General features: G+C 49.4%; 1 protein-coding gene across 4 annotated transcripts in view; it reads left to right on the top strand.

The window, feature by feature from the left end:
* GAS7 (growth arrest specific 7) overlaps positions 1-19,576 on the top strand; it is a 248,566-nt gene that overhangs the window by 100,699 nt on the left and 128,291 nt on the right. The window contains exon 2 of one of the 4 annotated variants that reach the window (XM_051824489.2): positions 4,734-4,819. The exons of the other annotated variants lie outside the window; for them this stretch is intronic. The gene's annotated coding sequence lies outside the window, so the exon portion shown is untranslated. The remainder of the gene's footprint in view (positions 1-4,733; positions 4,820-19,576) is intronic. 4 annotated transcript variants of the gene reach the window in all.

Genomic DNA, 19,576 nt, shown 5'->3' with positions numbered 1-19,576 from the left:
TCGCTCTTGCCTGAGTGGGTGGCCTGGCCCAGTGCATGCAGTTGGCAACCCCCAGCCACCTTGCTACTGGGAAGGTGTGGCCAGCATCTAGCTATGCCCGTGCTGCCTAATTTGAAGTCTGAGTGTCCAGCTAGTTTCTTGAGGTGAGGCAGTAGCAAGGGGAGGTGTCAGAGCTGGGTTTCTGGTGTTAGGACAGGTTCAGCTCGAATTCCAGCTCTGCCACATAGGAGCCCTGTCACCTTGGGAAAATATCTTTCTTCTTTAGCTTCAGTGGCCTCGTAGGTAGTTTGGAGTAATCACCATGTTAGCAGGCTGTGGGAAGGGCTAAGCTAAATGGGTCACAGTGCTTGGCACTTCACTCATTAAGAGATAGTTTTCTTTCTTTCTTTCTTTCTTTCTTTCTTTCTTTCTTTCTTTCTTTCTTTCTTTCTTTCTTTCTTTCTTTCAGGATTTATTTATTTTTTTTGAAAGAGTTAACAACAGAGAGAGAGGGAGGTCTCCCATCTACTGGTTCACTCCCCAGATGGCTGCAATGGTCAGGGCTGGGCCAGACCAAAGAGCTGGGAGCTTCTTCTGGGTCTCCCACATGGGAACAGGGGCCCAAACACTTGGGCCATCCTCCACTGCTTTTCCAGGAGCATTAGCAGAGGCTTGATTGGAAGTGGAGCAGCCAGGACTTGAACCAGCACCCATATAGGATGTTGCAGGCAGCTGCTTAACCTGCTACGCCACAATGCTAGCCTCTAGCTGTTTCTCTTTCACTCTGCGTCCCAGCAGTCCTGGGGGACAAAGGTGGGAAGTGGAGGATCTTGAGAAATTGGCTGGGTGGCTGGTGCATCCAGGGATGCTTCTGTACAACTCAGAACTCTGGGCCATGGGCCTGGTCTTCCTGGGGCTGGTGGGGTGATGTGTCACACAGGGTTGCCAGCATGGGAAATGGATTCTGGCCGGTGCAAACAAGATCTATAGCAGAGATATTACATTTACTGTAGAGTCATTGGAGCCTCATAGAATGGGCAGGAGGCTGGCAAAACCTCCTGAATACAGATAGAAACCAAGGTGCTTGTCTGGGTGAGGCCAGGAAGGAGGAGTCACAGGAACAGTCATGATACCATCAGGTGTGCTGGTTGGGGTGGATGAGCTCCACGCATCTGTCACCTGTGATTTACGGAATCAGCATCCAGAGGCAGGCGTTGCTTGCACACCCAAAGTCTGGAAAGGAGAAAGGAGCCCCCTGCACCCTCTTTGGGTTAAAGGTGGGAAGGCTGGCACCTGCATGGGTAGCCTCACAGAGCAAGTGTCCAGTAGGGGAGTGCTTGTTCCCCACACAAGGAATGGGGTGTTCTGAAGATATGGGGAATGAAGGCTGGACAGCTAGAACAGTGTGCCTCTGCCACTGTGATCTTGGACGAACGCCTCTGGGCTTCTTTTCTGAACGTGAGGGACTTGAATGAGATGGTCCTTCAGTCTAGGACTGCTCCATGAAAGCAGACAGCTCACTGGGAGGAAATCAGTTCACATTATGGGCCACCTTAGTTTTTCATTCTCTCTAAAACTTTCTGCCCACCATATAGATAATTAAGAACCAAATAGTTTAAAACTCCATGTAACTTGTCATAAAATATTTGCATCTATAAAAAGTCACAAATTATAATGAATATGTCTGCCATCCATATCTTTTTTTTAAAAGATTTATTTATTTGAAAGTCAGAGTTACGCAGAGAGAGAGAGGTCTGCCATCTGCTGGTTCACTCCCCAGATGGTCACAATGTCCAGAGTTGTGCCGATCTGAAGCCAGGAGCCAGGAGCTTCTTCTGGGTCTTCCACATGGGTGCAGGGGCCTAGGGACTTGGGCCATCTTCTACTGCTTTCCCAGGCCATAGCAGAGAGCTGGAAGGAAGTGGAGCCGCCGGGTCTTGAACCGGCACCCATATGGGATGCTGGTACTGCAGGCCAGGGCATTAACCCACTGCGCCACAGCACCAGCCCCTGCCATCCATATCTTTAAGATCAACTGTACTTGAGCTGCCATTTATTGTAAAATAAATGTGCACAGGTCAGCAGCTGGGCAAATGTGTACACCTTTGTAACCAACACTTCAGTCAGGCACTGCACAGTTGTCCCTTGCTGTCTGTGGGGGCCTGTTTCCAGGACACGCCCTGGGAAATCTTCAGATGCTCAATCCCTTGTATAAAACAATATAATGCTTCATGTAACCCATGCCATTTCTCCATAGACTTTAAATCCTCTCTAGATTATTTATAATACCTAACACAATGTAAATGCTAGGTCAGTCGTTGTTACACTGTATTGTTTAGGGAAGAATGACAAGACAAAAGAGGTCTGTGCATGCTCTGTGCGGATGCAATTTTTTTCCCAAGGATTTTCCATTCCTGGTTGATTGGACCCACGGATGGATTTGGAGGGGCAGCTGTTTAAGACGTCTGCCCACAAAGTTCTCTCTTGACCTCCACAATCAGTTTCTCTCCTCTCTCGAGGTCACCTCTGATCTGAGTGCTGCTCTGTAGATGAGCTCTGCCTACTCTCCCAGAGGAAGGGGTCATGCTGTATGTGTTCTTCAGTCTGGCTTCTTTTATGCAGCACGATGTCTACAATCCAGCCCTATCTTTGTGCCAGTGGCTCATTCCTTTTTAATGCGCAGTGGAATTCCATTTGTTGAATTTACTGCAATTCGCGTATCCATTTGTCAATGATGAACATTTGGGTCCTTTCCAGGTTTTAGCTATTATGAATAAATCTGCTGTGAACATTTGTGTACAAATCTTTCGGACTTATTTTCCTTTCTCTGGCACCAATACCTAGGAGTGACATGGCTGGATCATATGGTAAGTGTATGTTTCACTTTATAAGTAGTGGCAAAACTGTTTACTAATGATCTTGCTTCATCACTCATAGCCAGGTAGGAACTTCCAATTGTTCGACCTCCTTGCCAACATTAAACAATTATTTTTAGCTATTCTGGGGAGTATGAAGTAGTTTCTCATTGTGCTTTTATCTTGAATTTCCCTGAAGATTGATGATGGTGAGCATTTTTCATGTGCTTATTACCGTCTCTGGATTTGACAAGTATTACCATTTGCCAAATGCTAGTCAGAAATAACACATTACTTGGTATTAAAAATCCTGGCATGTTCCCCTAATTCTGTTCCCTTTCTCCTCTCCCTGGAGGTAACCACTGTTTTGCAGTTGAAATGTGTTTTCTGTGAGCATGTTTTAAATTTTCTTCCCTCCCTAAGATTTATTTATTTATTTGAAAGGCAGAGCTACTGAGAGAGGGAGAATGAGACAGACAGACAGATACACACAGACACAGACACACACACACAGATACACACACACACAGAGATCTCCCATCTGCTGGAGAGAGAGAGAGAGAGAGAGAGAGAGAGAGAGAGAGATCTTCCATCTGCTGGTTTACTTCCAAAGTAGCCACAACAGTAGAAACAGACCTGGGTCAGGCTCAAACCAGGATCCAGGAGCTCCATCCAGATCTCCCACCTGGGTGGCAAGACTCAGGTACTTGGGCCATCCTCTGGTGCCTTCCCAAGTGCACTAGCAGGAAGCTGCACTGGAAGCAGAGCAGCCAGGACTCAAAGCAGCAATCTGATAAGAGATGCTGGCACTCAAGTGGCAGTGTAGCTCACTGTGCCACAATGCCCGTGTTTTTACTTTTTATTCATATGCATATATCCAGAATAAATAGTATTGAGTACTGTCTTGTGTGTTTTGAAACGTAGGTGAAAGGTGCATGTATTTATCCTTTTGCGGTTCCCTTTTTTGTGTGTTTGAGGTTTATCTATGTTGATTTATGTAGTTCCTTTTCACTGCTGCATAGGTTTCTAGCCTGTGCAGCTTCCACACTTACCCGTGTTGGCAGATAGTTTAAGGTATTACAAGAAGCACTGCATTATTTATCCTGTGCCTATCTCTTAGTGTCCTTGAGTGAGTGGAAAGTTCCCTCAGGGCTCGATAACCCAGAGTTAGAATATCTGGGTTGGAGAACATACATCTGGATGTTCGCTAAATAGAGCCAAATTGTTTCCAAGAGGTTTTGCAAATCCATACTGCCACCCACAGAGTTTCAGAATTTCCATCAGCCTTGGCAGCACGTTCAGACTTATTTTTGCCATGTGAGGGTGTGAAATCCTGCACCTTGGACTTGGATTTGCATTTCCTTCATTGCTAGTGAGGTTGCGTGCATTGTCATGTCTGGCTCTTTGGATTTTCTCTTCCCTGAGTTTCCTGTGCACACCTTGCTCATTTTTCTATCGTGTTGTGTTTTCATCGTTGCTTTCTCTTGTCAGTTTTAATGATATATTTTGCCATGCAGTAGCCTTCACAGTAATCTAATCAGATCTGTCCGTGCAGTTGTGCTTCATGTCTTATCTAAGAAATCTTTTCTTATGCTGAAGTCATAAGATGATCTAAACTATTTCTTTTAAGAGTGTGGCGTGTGACATGTAGAGCTGTGATCTCTCTGTAATTTGCCTTTATCGCTTGCTGAAAGCCAGGGGTTGAGTTGTATTCTTTTTCTAATTGAGAGGCCAGTCATCCCATTATTATTATTTTTCAATTTGTCCTCTGCTACTGACTTGAAGGCCCCCTTTGCCCTATGTTTTTGTGACTTTGGATTCTGTTTCTGGACTTCTTCTGCTCCGTTCATCTGTTTGTCTATGCAACTGCTCACTGTTTTAATTTTTCTGGTTTTCTAGGAAGTCTGACTCTCTGCTGCTGATGGGAAAAGCCCTCACTCTTCTCTGAAATTGTGCTGCATATTCCTGGCCCTTCACTGTTTCCTGTGAGTTCTGGGACCAGCTCCTTGAGTTCCATGAGCAACTCTCTCTTGGGATTTTGTTGAAATGGCTCTGTGTGTTGAGATTAATTTGGGGCAAAAGATTCCTTGGTAGTATTGAGCCTCTTATTAAGAAACAAGCTGCATCTCGGGTGTCTTGAATGTATTTCTATACAGTTTCTTTCTTTTTTTTTTTTAAGATTTATTTATTTATTTGAAAGAGAGAGTTACAGAGTGGCAGAGAAAGAGAGGTCTTCATCCGCTGGTTCACTCCGAAATGCTCGCAACAGCCTGAGCTGAGCCAATCCGAAGCCAGGAGCCAGGAGCTTCTTCCTGGTCTCCCACTGGTGCAGGGGCCCAAGCACTTGGGCCATCGTCTCCTGCTTTCCCAGGCCATAGCAGAGAGCTGGATCAGAAGTGGAGCAACTGGGTCTTGAACCGGCGCCCATATGGTATGCTGGCATTGCAGACCAGGATTTTAACCTGCCACACTACAGCACTGACCCCTTTCTGTACAGTTCCATTATTGCTTCCATACAAGTTATTTATTGAGAGGCAGAGAGAGTGAGACACACACACACACACACAAACACACACACACAGAGAGAGAGAGAGAGAGATAGAGAGATGGAGAGAGCACTGCCATTCACTGCTTTACTTCCTAAGTGCCCAAAATGGCCAGGGCTGGATCAGGCCAAAGCTGGGAGCCAGGAGCTCAGTTCAGGTCTCTATGTGGGTGACAGGGACCCAACTATTTGGGGCAGCACTGCTGGCTTCCAGGGTGTCTGTTAGCAGAAAGCTGGAATCGGGAGTAGAGCTGAGACTCTCCCCAGGGACTCTGACATGGGATGTGGGTGTCCTGACCACTAGGCTTAACGCCCACCCGCTACCTCCTTTTCAAACCTGCACTTACTAGATACCTTGTGCCTGAGAGCAGTCCTGGGACCCTCTGAGGTTCTGTATTATAAGTCGGCTTCCTTCTCGTCATTATCTCCTTCCCTCCTAAGGCATAGAGGTTCCAATTTCCTCCTCTATGCCAAGTCATTTCCATTTATCCATTTGTTTTCCATTGTCTCAGATTTCGTTGATGTGTCTCATTTGTTGTCAACTTTTACTTCATTTTATTTTTCTCTTTGTGGCTTTGTACCTAGTTTTTTTCCCCCCAGTCACTTTTAATGGGCTTTCAGAAAAGCATGGAGATAAACAATCTGTTTTCTATCAGCCATTTAAGCCAGAAGTATTTGTTATATTTCCTGATTATTGTGCTGCATGGGAATACTGTTCATTTTTATAAATTGGTCTTGAACAGGCTCATCCGTTCTGGTACTTTGTAGAATTTCTTGGATTTTGAGGGTAGGCAATTATATTGTATGAGGATATCAGCAGGTTCTTCATTTGCAGTCCTTGTATTTCAAATTTCTTTTTATTGCTTTACTGTATTGTGGAATTTCCAGTACGATACTGAAAAGAAATTGTGATAGTGAATGGCCTTGTCTTATTCCTGACTTATTCAGAAAAGCTTCCAGTATTTTCCATTAAGTATAACATTTGAGTTTTTAACAAATTATTTATTTTTTTTTATTTGTGACAGATAGACAAACACATACACACAGACACCTCCCATCCACTGCTAGGAGCCAGGAATTTAATCCAGGTCTCCCATAGGAGTAGCAGGGACCCAAATACTTGTGCCCTCACCTGCTACCTCCCATGGTGTATGTTAGCGGGCAACTGAAACCGGGAGCAGAGCCAGACTCCAACCGACGTCCTCTGATGAGGGATGCTGTTGTCTCAACTGACCTCTTAACTGTGGTGACAAAGGCCACTCCTATCTTAATTTTTGGTAGTTGTGATTTATTAGACTAAGAAAATTCTCGTTTAGTCCTAGTTTGCTAGGAGTTTTCAGTCACAAATGGGTAATGAGTTTTGCCGGGTGCTTTTCTGCCTATAGATTGTTTGTTTCTTTTTTCTTATTATCTTCTAATGCGGTGAGTAACGAGTAAGTTTTCTGGTGTGTGAATATGCCTGCGTTTCCAAGATTTGCCAGTGTTTATTTAGAGTGTTTACACTTATGCCCTAGGTGAAGCTCGGAGGTAGCTAGCTCTTAATTCCTTTCTTCTTGTACCGTTCTTCTTTGAAGTGGGTCTAGGATGTTTATTATGAACAGAGTTGCTTTCCTGTCTATTTTTGGAAGAGATGGTATCTGAGCTGACTTTTCCTTAAAGATCTGAGAACACTTAGCAGCAAAACCACACAGAACCATTGCTGTTTTCTAAGATAGATTTTTAGACCACCGAATCAATTCCTTTGAAGGCTATGGATCTATTCAGGTTTTCTATTTCCTCTTGAGTCAATTTGGAAATTATTTTTTTTTTCTGAAAAACTGTCATAAGCAGGAGATTAAGAAATAGCCAGGCAGTTCCAGGAATTGTGGGCAAATAGCTCTTTCAGCTGGTTCAAGCTGCCAGCACCTCCGAGGGAGGAGAGACGAGATGGACGTGAAAGCCTCACCCTGGGGTTTTGTATTTTCCAGAGAGGAGAAGAGCTATTGATCAACTTCATGCTGCACATGAGGTGTCCTTGTTGAAAATGTCAGCGTGACCACCTAAGAGGTAGAAATGGAGTCTGTAAGTGCCAGCTTTGTGGGGCCAAGGGAATGAAGAAAATGCAGTCAGTCCAGGGGAAAGCAAGACAGAAGAGAGCAGAAAAGAAAAGAGAGGAGAAGGTTCTGGAAGAGAGAAAGCGGATCCCCGGCAGCACAGTGTGTGTGTGTGTGTGGGGGGGGGGTCCTGAATTCACTGCTCTCCCAGCTCCATGGCTTTCCCCCTCAGCCCTGCGGCCATATCCAGGACGCTGCCAGTGTGCCATCTCCCACTCTCTCCCCAGAAAGGAAGCTCTAACCAGGATCAGGCTGAGTCACTGAGCTGCGTATTCTTGGTGCCTGACATACAGTAGGTGCCCAACGATAGTTTGCATAAGCGTGATGAACGATATAAATAGGCAAACAAATAAACCCTGAAACGTTACTCTGGCAGACTCAATGGCTACAGGAAGACTTAAAAATTATTTAGTTATTAGTTTTATTTCAAAGCGACAGAGGGAAGGAGGAAGGGAGGGAGAGAAAGAGAGAATCTGTGTCGGTTCACTCTCCAAATGCCCACAACAGCCTGGACTGGGGCAAGCTGAAGCCAGGACCTGGAACTCCATCTGGGTCTCCCTCGTCTTTATGATTGACATGTCACTTGTCACTGTTCTCCGGCTCCACCGTGCATTTGTGCCACCAACATCCCAGGTGCTTGCCTCGTCCTGGCGAGCTGGTGTCTTGCTGTCACTCTGGTCCCCCACTGGGGAGGGGCCACCTCTTCTGCTCCCCCTGAGCTCCCTGTGCTGGGTGGGGCAGAAGGCAGCGGCAGCCTAGCCCTGGACACTGAGGCTGATGACACGGCCCAGAGCGCCACAAGGCCACTTGCTTCTTTTCAATGCCCAGTCTTTAGAGAAATAGTGCAAAGCCAGTGAGAAAATGGCCCTACCACAGAGAAGCCACTCACACATCAATCCTGCTGCCAGGCGGACACTGACCAACCCTGGCCCTTCCCTCTGCCCAGCCTCTCCCCTATCACATCTCAGAACCCATGCTGACCAGTGATCTGCTCCTTGCCTTGGTTATCCTAGCCTTTACTCTAAGGCGGGCCCCTGTGGGTCAGTGCGGGTCCGTGCCTAAGATCACTTTCCCAGCAGGCAGTGGAAGCTGGACTTTCTGAGGCTGTGGTCTGGCTCCAGGGTTTTTCTCAAAGTGTATTTTAAGCCAGGAGAACCTCTTCGGCAGCAGGAAAGCGAGAAACTCTGTTGCTGCTGCTCACTGGCCCCTGGCCGTGGGCATGGGGAGCCTGTCTCGGGTCCTCTCCACGGGCACTGCAGATTTTGTTCTTCTGTTCCCAGGGTGGGCAGCCTTGGGAGGAGGCTGGGAGGGGTCAGAGATGCATGAGCGGTGGTGAAGCGGTCTGTGTGCTCGGTGTGTATTTTGGGGCCCCAGCCTTCCTTACTCACAGGTGGCATGGGAGCCAGGCAGAGGTAACAGTGCTGAGTGGGGCGGATGGAGGTGCTTGTTCTAGGCCAAGCTGACTTCAGAGCCGTTCTGTTTGCTGCACAGTAGACTTGCTCTCCAATAGGGTGAACATTTGGCCTCATGGTTAAGATGCTCAGACACATGCATCCCACATCAGAGTGCCTGGGTTCAATATCTGGCTCCAGCTTCTGATTCCAGCTTCCTGCTAACGCACACCCTGGGAGGCAGCAGGTGATGGCTGAAGTGTGTGTAGGCTTCTGTTCCCATCTCCCAGCTTTGGTATGGCACAGCCCTGGCATTTTGTGGACATGTGGGGAGTGAACCAATAGGTGGGGGTTCTCTCTCTCTCTAACAGATTTTATAAAGGAGGAGGAAGAAGAGGAGGAGGAGGACCTTGCAAGCTTAGGAAGCAGCCATCTGCAGTCCCGAGACCCTGGCTGTGGGGTTGAGAACATTCTCGGGAATGTGCCCTCAGGTGGTCAGAAACCACCGCACGAGAGAAGGGCAGGGAAGGTGGCAGTGTTTTTCCTTGTCCAAAGTGACTTCAGTGTGGCCTTCCTGATTTTTAACATTTTTAATTAAATTCATTTAATTTATTTGAAAGATACACACATGCAGAGAGAGAGAGAAAGAGAGGGAGGGAGATCATCTGTTTGCTAATTCACTCCTGAAATGCCTGTAACAGCCAGGGCTGTGCCAAGCTGAAGCCAAGAGCCTGGAGCTCCACCTGTTTGTCCCACATGGGGACCAGCCTGCTGCCTGGTTGTTCCTTAGCAAGATGCAGAGCTGGGACTCAAACCCAGGGACTCTGATATGGGCTGCAGGCATCCCACATGGCCTCTTAGCTGCTGCACCAAACGTCTACCCACAATGGCCTTCTGATTTTTCAAGAGGCTGTTGCAATGTTAACTTTTCTCATGGCACCTTTCTTGGTTCTTATTTGTTTGTTTAATGTTGGCGACTAAGTCAGATATTCAGAAGGCCTGGATTCGGCCCACAATCCAGTTTGGGCCTCTGTTCTGCGAGGTAAGCCCTTGCGTGTCTGACGGTAGCTCTGAGGGGGCGGGGCTCCACGTGGCCGGCCGTTCTCTGCTACGGTGGATGCCTGAACTCATCTTCTTCCTGCCGTTTGCTGTATCTGTCCTTGACCTCACACCCAGAACCAGCCCTATAAAGACACAGACCCTGGGTGACTCACATTACCTGCCAGCTACCCTCTGTGCTGCGTATGATTTGGGTCTCCGTTTCTTTTTTTTTTTTTTTTTCTTTAAAGATCCATTTTATTTATTTGAAAGTCAGAGCCACACAGAGAGAGAAGAGGCAGAGAGAGAGAGAATTGGCCACAATGGCAGGAGCTGCACCGATCCGAAGCCAGGAGCCAGAGGCTTCCTCTGGGTCTCCCACGTGGGTGCAGGTGCCCAAGGACTTGGGCCATCTTCCACTGCTTTTCCAGGCCATAGCAGAGAGCTGGATTGGAAGTAGAGCAGCCAGGACTAGAACCAGTGCCCACACGGGATGCTGGCACCTCAGGCCAGGGAGCCAACCCACTGGCCACAGTGCTGGCCCCCTGGTCTCAGTTTCTTACATATGAAAAGCCACTGGCCAGGGGCATGGTGCGGCCAGGCCCGAAACCCGGGTCTGTTTGCCTCATAAGCCGGAACTGTCGGGTGCCCCACTGGCCTTCTCTGCTCGGGGTTCTTCCGTGCCTCCCCAGTCTGTGGGTGGGGAAGAGCAAGCAGGGTGACTTCTGGGTGGGGCCCTGCGACCCGGTTAGGTGGTTCCTCTCAGAGTTTGTGTTTGGGCCAGGCAGGTGCCAGGCCAGTGGAGGGGTGGGCATCTGGGAGTTAGCCTCTGGTTCTGAGAGGCATGGAGGACTTCTGACTGATGACTTCTGGAGACTCGATCCCCTCTCTGACCCTTACCTATAGATTACATCTCAGCCGCCCTGCCTCCACTCCTTTCTCCCAAGCCTCCACTGGATTTCAGTGGGGTAGGAGAGGTGATGTCTCTATTATTATTATTATTTTAACATTTAAAGTTACTATTTTCTCTCTGTGGTCTTTTTTTTTTCAAGATTTATTTGAAAGGCAGAGTTATGGGGGGTGTGTGTCTTCCATCTGCTAGTTCACCCCCCAAATGGCCACAACAGCCAGAGCTGGGCCAGGCCAAAGCCAAAACCTGGAGCTTGAAACTCTATCCAGGTCTCCCACATGGGTGTATGAACCCAAGCACTTGGGCCATCTCCCACTGCTTTCCCAGGCACATTAGCAGGGAGCTGGATCGGAAGTGGAGCAGCTGGGACTCGAACCGGCACTCACGGGATGCTGGGTCACAGGCAGTGGCTTAAGGCACTGGGCCACAGTGCCGGCCCCAGAAGGGATATCTTTGCTGCTGTTTTCTCCTTACAAGACTGAGCCTGTAACCTGGTAAGCTGAGCACAGCCCATGGAAACAGAGAGCCAGGCTGGGCATAGGAGGGGAGACTGGGGCAGTTGATCCATGCTGGGGATCCCAAAACTGGGAAGCAGATGAGAGTGAGTGGGGCAGGACAAAGCTCAGGGCTGGACATGGAGGCGGGGGGACACAGGAAGCTGAGTTTGCTGCTGGGGCCAGTGAGCCAGGCAGGGCAGGTAGTATAGGGCCTGTGGTGTGGTGCAGCACCCCCTGAAACGCTGTGATGAGATCAATTTAGATGGTGCTTGGGCAGGACATCCAGTACTAATGGATCAGCCCAAGAGAAGGGTATTCCTCCCACATTGCTGTCCCTGTGCTTTGCTTTGCATTGGAGATGAAAGTTCTGGGTGGTGCTTTGGAGAGTAGGCTCAGCAGGTAGCAGAATCCAGCTAGCTCTGAATACCAGGACCTGTTTTTTTGTTTTGTTTTGTTTTGTGTTGTGTTTGTTTTGTTTTGTTTTGTTTTGTTTTGTTTTTGCTTAAAGATTCACTTATTTATTTATTTGTACAGCAAAATCAGAGAGGGAGGGAGAAAGGTAGGGAGAGAGAGAGACAGAGAACTATCTTCCATCTGCTGGTTCCCTCCCCAAATGCCTGCAACATCTGGGGCTGGGTCAATGCAAAGCCAGGAGCCAGGAACTTTATCTGTGTCTTCTACATGTGTGGCAGGGACACAAGTACTTATCTGCTGCCTCCCAGAGTGTGAATTAGCAGGGAGCTGGATTGTAAGCAGAGGCAGGGCACAAATCCCAAGTGCTTCCATATGAGACACAGGCATCCCAACCAGTGACTCAGGTCACTTGTCCCTGTGGCCTGTTTTCTGGGTTGGTTATTTTGAAAGGCAGAGTTACAGAGGGAGAGGGGGAGAGATCTTCCATCTACTGGTCCACTCCCCAAATGGCCACAACAGCTGGAGCTGAGTGGATCCGAAGCCAGGAGCTTCTACCAGGTCTCCCACATGGGTTCAGGGGCCCAAGCACTTGGGCCATCTTCCACTGCTTTCCCAGGAGCATTAAAAGAGAGCTGGATCAGAGGTGGAGCAGCCGGGACTCGAACTGGCTCCCACATGGGATGCCAGCACTGCAGATGTGACTTAACCTGCTATGCCACAGTGCCGGCCCTGTTTTGTGGTTATTTTTATGGTTACTGTAGATTTCTGGAAACTGTTAGCAATTTTCCATCCAGAGACGATTGTAGAATTTCCTGTTCAGCACATTTTTTAAACGAAAAAAAGAGTCGACTAAAAATATTAGTAATGTCAGCTAAAAATATTAGTAAACAAGAGAGACAAGTAAGTGAGTATCCTGGAAATTCTATTGGATAATGGCAGTCAGTGAAAGGTAGGCCCCAGGAGCGTCTGGGTGTGAGTCTTTGACTGTAGGATCAAATGGACCCCAGTTCAAGCCTATTAATAGTGTGACCTGGGGCAAGTCACTTCATGTGTCTAGCTGTTGTTGACTCTATTGTAAAACATTATTATTAATATTAAATGAGCTCTTGGGTGTGCCCGACATAGTCATAGTAAGTGGTGGTGGTTATTATAGGAGCTGCTCCTAGACGTGAGCTGTTGAGCGCAGAAGCTGGTGTTCAAGGCTAGCAGGGAGCCCAGGCCAACCGTGGGGTAGGGAATAAGCTGTCCATCAGCCCAAGTGTTTCAGAGCTTGTCTGGGTTCCGGTGGCAGGATTTTTTTTTTAAAGATTTATTTATTTATTTGAAAGTCATATTTACACAGAGAGAGGAGAGGCAGAGAGAGAGAGAGAGGTCTTCCTTCCGATGGTTCACTCCCCAGATGGCCACAACAGCCGGAGCCAGGAGCCAGGAGCTTCTTCCAGGTCTCCCACACGGGTGCAGGGGCCCAAGGACTTGGGCCACCTTCTACTGTTTTCCCAGGCCATAGCAGCGAGCTGGATAGGAAGAGGAGCAGCCAGGACTCGAACCGGCGCCCATATGGGATGCCGGCACTTCAGGCCAGGGCGTTAACCTGCTGCGCCACAGTGCCAGCCCCTGGTGGCAGGATTTTGACATTGGATGGGCCACACAGCTGGCGAGACCCCTCCTAATGCTGAGAGTTAACATGGCAGGCCTGAGACTGCCTACCAAGGAGAGGCCCACTTGAGGTGTTGGCCCTTGGCAGTGTCTGGGAAGTTGGCTATTCCTCTCTAAATGATAAGTGATGCGCTTCCCTAAACTGTTGGTATGAATCGTAATGGTTGATGCTAAACTGTCTCTCTTCTGGGAGTCTGCTGTTTAGCTATATGCTGGGCAGAAAGCACTTGGTCCCAGAAAGCACCCTGAACGCCGAGTTCTAATGAGCTTCCCTGATGGAACGCATCCTATACCTGCTGTCACGACTCACTGCCGGGTGAACTTGGCATATCCTGTATGGCTCCACTAGGAGTAGACTCCTGGAACATGAACCTGGTGTCCTTGGGACTTCACCTCTGGGACCGGGGCCCTTCGCTGATTTTGATCAGTATCCTTTTGCCCTAATAAATATTAACCAGGGTACAGATATATGCCAAGTCCTGGGAGTCCTCCTGTTGGGTCAGTATACTTGGCGGTTGTCTTGGGGATCCCCAACACAGCCTGTCTTTGTCTTCAGGTCACAGGAGGAGACCAGGGCTCCCCCCAGCCCAAGATCTCCTAGAGTCAGACAGAGGGCAGGGGTGTGTCAGGGTTAGTGACACTTCTGGGAAGAGCTGGCCCAGCAAGAGTATATGGGGTGTGTGCAGATGTTGGCGGGGGGTGCTTCCTTGGAGTGTGATATGATGTCACTGTGCTTTTTACAGAACAGCTTAAAAGGTTTGGGAAGGGAGTCAGCATTTGGCCTAGGGGTTAGCATGCCAGTTAGATTGCCTGTGTCCTTCATTGGAGTACCTGGGTTCAGTTCCCAGCTCTGGCTCCTGACTCCAGCTTCCTGCTAATGCAGACCTGGGAAGCAGCAGGTGATGGCTCAAGTGGTTAGGTTCCTGCTGCCCATATGGGAGATTGAGTTCCCAACTTCCAGCTTTGGCCTGGTCCAGTCCCAGCTGTTTGGGCATTTCTGTCTGTCTCTCTGCCTCTTAAAAAAAAAAAAAGTAAGAATAAGAAAAAAGCAACTGAGAATGGGGAATGGGGAAGAGAGGTTTGCAGAGGGAAACCAGGGCCCCCTCACCAGGGGCAGGTGTGACTGCCAGGCAGGCATGCACGGACCAGAGATGCCCCGAGCTGGTTCTGGCTGAGGGTTCCAGAGGCTGCGCCACCTTGGGAGCCCGCAGTGTTTTCCTTAGATCCTCAGTTCCTCGAGGTGTGCTCAGAAATGCCAGATCATGCTGTGGGACTGCCTCTCTGCCCCAGCTGCTGGCTCAGAAACCGCATGGGTCAGGGCTCCCAGGGGATGGTGAGGTTCCTCCGGAGGGTCCCGGAAGGCAGGGAGCTGAGTAGCGACAGGGCCAGGAAGCTGTAGCAGCGGTGGCTGCTGCCGTTGAGGCCTTGTGTCTGACCGTGAGGTTGGCATTTACATGACTGATGTTGGATCGGGCGGGGAAGGGAAGTGGGGGTGAGAGTCCTCTTGCTGCAACGGGGCTCTTTTTGGAGACAGTCTTTGGGGATGAGAGTGACTCTTTAGAGGGGTGTTGAAGCAGCAAAGAGACTACTGTGGCTGGATGAGAAGTTCTTTTTTTTTTTTCCCTGCTCCCTCTCCCATTCCATTCACATCAAGATTCCTTTTCAGTTATCTTCATATACAGAAGATCGATTTAGTATATATTAAGTAAAGATTTCATCAGTTTGCACCCACACAGAACACAAGTGTAAAAAACTGTTTGAGTACTAGTTATCGCATTAATTCACGTTGGACAACATATTAAGGACAGAGATCCTACATGAGGAGTAAGTACACAGGGACTCCTGTTGTTGACTTAACAATTTGACACTCTTATTTATGGCATCAGTATGGATGAGAAGTTCTTCCTCTGCCGCTTCGCTGCCCCTGGCTGGTGGGAGCCCTGGGCCAGGGTGCCCTAAGGGAGGCCTGTGGCCAGGAAGGGTGGCCGGTGGTTAAGTGGTTCTGGATGGTGGCCAGGAAGCTGCCAGGGAGGCCAGCTCAGACTAGAGGAGTTGTGCTAAGAGCTCTAGGGCCAGATACACAGGGCATAGCTCTCAGTGTCTGCTCTCATTAACAGTGTGAACTCGGGCAAGATCCTCATCCTGACCGTGCCTCTGGACCACCCGTGTTCCCATCCTGGTGTCGATTTTATTAGCTGTAAGTGCGTGCCCACCCTTGACAAGCTACTGGACTATAGGAGCCTGGATTTTGTTCTCTGTGCAACAGACATGATGATTTCAAGGGATCCATCTCAAACGCTGATGTGACATTTTTAAAAAGATTTGGAGTGGGCCAGAGGCGAGGGAGACCGAGTTCCCCATCCATTGGTTCACTATGCAAGCATCCACAATGGCCAGGTCTGGACCAGGCCAAAGCTCCTCCCAAAGCCAGGAGCTGGGAATTCAAGCCAGGTTTCCCATGTGGGTGGCAGGGACCCGACTGCTTGAGCCACTGCTGCTGCCTCCCTGAGCCTGAACCTGCAGGAAATAGGAGTCAGGTCATGAACCCAGTACCCCAGTGCAGGACGTAAATGTCTTAATTGCCAAGGTGACCCCCAGCTCAGAGGTGAAGGCTGAATGAGAGCAGGCATGCCCATGTTTAGGGCGTGGCTGCGTAATTCTCTCCTAACTGAACCGAAGGTCCCTGTGCGCAAGGCCCCTGTTAATTGCTTACGCCGAGATGGCAGAGTCTAGAAGGGTGTCTGCCATGTAGCAGACCCATGGCAAGCATCGGCTGGTGAGTGAGCAGATGCACGGTGTGCTGTGTGGCAGAGGTGTTGACACAGGCACTCCAAGTCCCAGAGAACGTCAGACTTGTGTCACGGCTTCCTCGAGCTGGTGTTCCAGGCTTTGCAGCGGAGGTGATGGCTTTGGGAGAACATGGTGGGTCCTTCCAGCAGAGAAGTTCAGGAAGTGCCTCGCTGTGCTGGGTGGAGAGTGGGGTTGCAGGACTCTCCTGGGGAGCAGGACACGGGGACACTGTGGACTGCACCTTGTGTGCCTGGTGTCAGAACTCAGCACTGTCACCCCTCCTCTCACCTGGTCTCCGTGGCAGCCACTCTGCCCATCACTGTGATGGAGGTCACTGTGCCCTCCTTTTGTCTAAGTGACAAACAAATGGTATTAGCAGGTCTTGCCTGGATGTTTCTGTTGGGAAACCCCATCAAACCACCCAAGTCACCTTCCACTCTCCGTTCTTTTAATATTTATTTATTTGAGACGTAGAGTTACAGACAGAGAGAGAGGTCTCCCATTCGCTGGTTCACTCCCCAAATGGCCTCAACGGCCCAAGCTGGGCCGATCAGGAGCCAGGAGCTTCTTCTAGGTCTCCCATGTTGGGGCTGGGGCCCAAGCACTTGGGACATCTTCTACGGCTTTCCCCAGGGCCAAAAGCAGGGAGCTGGATTGGAAGAGGAGCAGCCAGCACATGAACCGGCACCCATATGGGTTGCCAGCACTGCAGGCAGAGGCTTAGCCTACTACGCCAAAGCACTGGCCCCTGCTCTCCCTTCTTGACCCTCTCTGGGAAACCCAGGCATCAGGTGGGAGCACAGGGCAGGGTAGGGGTTGCCTGTGCTGTAGAGGATGTCCTGGCTGTGTGCTCCCTGGTATCTGCAGAGGCTGGACAAGGCCTCGTGAGCACCCCACCCTTTCTTCAGGTGCTCCAGCTGCTGCAGGCCTCACCCGCACTGTGCAAGAACCCCTGGCTGCCCACAGGAGCCTGCAAAGAGGCATTTGGGGAGGGGACTGAGATCAGCTAATGTTAGTATAGCACTCCTGGGGGAGGGGCAGGAGGGAGAATGGATTGTGAGCCATCTGGTTTGCAAGCTTAGGGATTTCTGACACCAAATGACAACCCCCCAGCAATGTAGAATTAGCTTTGTTATTTGGAATTATCCACACAGACAGACTTAGATTTATTTTGATATTATTTGTAATGTGGCATTATACAGAGAGGGAAAGACAGAGAGAGAGAAAGAGAGAGAGAGAGAGAGAGAAAGAAAATCTGCCACCTGCTGGTTCACTCTCCACATGGCTGCAATGGCTGGGGTTGGGCCAGGCCAAAGCCAGGAGCCTGGAACTCCATCTAGGTCTCCTACATGGGTGCAGGAACCCAAGCACTTAGGCCATCTTCTGCTTTCCCAGGCATATTAACAGGGAGCTAAATCGGAAGTGGAGCAGCTAGGACATGAACTCGTGCTCATATGGGACGCCAGTGTTACAGGCAGCAGCCTAACCAAGTGCACCACAACGTCGGCCCTCACATTTAAATGCTGTATCTATGTCTGCTCTCTTCCTGTAGCTTTTGTAGGCAAGGTCTATGTCAATGTATTTTTAAAGTTCGTGTTTTCTATATACCTCTAGAGAATATTTTGAGGATCCAATGACAACCTGATCAGTGATGGACCCTAAAATACTTGACAGAGTGGTGAACGTTTCTCCTTATTGTGAGTCCGACCTTGTCTACAATCTCTAAAAATTCTATGGTTGACCTCTCTGTGGAAGTGGACTTGAGTCAGGGACATCAGGAACCAGCGGAGGCCTGGGCGGTGTGGACTGCACGTGTGTAGCCTGAACAGTGCTGACTTGTGGCTGTGTGGCTGTGTGTGGTGGGGACCATCCTGTTCCTGATGGGGTGCTTAGTAGCCCCCTGGCCTCTCCCCACTAGACGCCAGTAACTCCCACACTAGGCTTCATGATGATCCTGAGAGGTGTTCATGTCCTAATCCCCAGAACAGATGGATATGCTAGGTTATGCGCAAGGGAGAATTGAGGTTGCAAATCAGTTGACCTTGAGATGGAGAAATTACCCTGGGTTGTCTGAGTGGCCCTTGTATAACCACCAAGATGCTTATCCATGGAGAAGGGAGTCCAGAGGAAAGAGAGAGAGAGAGAGAGAACTAGAGAGATGGCCATGCCAAGAGGTGCCTCCACCCCCACCACTGTGGCTTGTAGTTAAAGCACCATTTGAGATACCTGAATCCCATGTAGGAGTCCTGGCTCTAACTTCTGATTCCAGTTTCCTGCAGACCCTGGGAGGCAATAGCCTATGACTCGAGTAGTTGGGTCCCTGCCATTCGTATTGGAAGACCTGCATTAAATTTTGGGGCTCCCAACTTCAGCCCAGCCACAGCCTCTGCAGGCATTTGGGGAGTGAACTAGCAGATAGGAGATCTTGGTCTGTCGGTCTCTGTCTCTCAAATGAAAACATAAACAGATAAGTAGGGAGGAAGGCGCCTCAAGCCAAGGAATTTGGGCAGTCTGCAGAAGCTGGAAAGGACCTGGAAGCATTCTTCCTCAGAGCCTCAAGAAGGAACTGGCCCTGATCTTGATTTACTCAATATAGACCTAATTTAGACCCATTCCTGGAATCCGGAACACAAAGAGAATAAACGTGTGTTGTCTCAAGCCATCGGGTTTGCAGTGATTTGTAGCAGCTATAGGGGACTAATCTACACATCCCACTTCCCCAGGTCCATGGTGACAACTGGTAAATGTCTCCAGGCATGGCCCCATTGGCCATATTGTTTCCCCAGAGACTGGTTGGGTGAAGGCAGAGCCCTCTGTGTTCTGCAGTGGGATGAAGGTGGGGAGGGGTGCACCCTGCATGGTTTGTTCTGGGAGGAAGGCACTTGTGGTTTGAAAGGAGGGTGAGAGACACAGCAGTCCACTCCCCAGCACCCCCTCACCTCCCAGTTCTTGGAGCTGTCGCACCATCATCAAGAACCACAGTATTCCTGTCGCTACATGCCCATCTTTGGATAAAACTGGAAAAGACGCTAAACTGTCTTCAACTGCACCATAAAACAGAATATAAAAAACTCAATAAAACCCTAAAATGTCAGCCACAGCAGGATTGCTAGCTGAGACCTTGGCGAGAGGGGACAGACAACAGGCCAGGTGCCCCCGGCACTGTTGGTGGGAGTTGTGGGTGGGGAGGACAGGCTGCAAGAGCCCAGCCCGCGCTGGGGGCCACCACGCCTGGGCTCTAGGCCAAACACACAGCCCCTTGGTTTCTTGGGCCCAACCCTGATACTGTAATTCTGTTTATTTTGCTGAATATGAAATCCATATGGTTCTGATTTCTTCCTTGTAATCCGTCATCTCTGTGTGGCTTCGGAGCCGGCAACCATACAAAGTGTCTTTGAAGTTGTTGTT

Source organism: Oryctolagus cuniculus, chromosome 17 (assembly GCF_964237555.1).
Source record: "Oryctolagus cuniculus chromosome 17, mOryCun1.1, whole genome shotgun sequence".
In the NCBI taxonomy this organism is placed as follows: domain Eukaryota; kingdom Metazoa; phylum Chordata; class Mammalia; order Lagomorpha; family Leporidae; genus Oryctolagus; species Oryctolagus cuniculus.
This window is presented reverse-complemented; position numbering and strand designations above follow the sequence as displayed.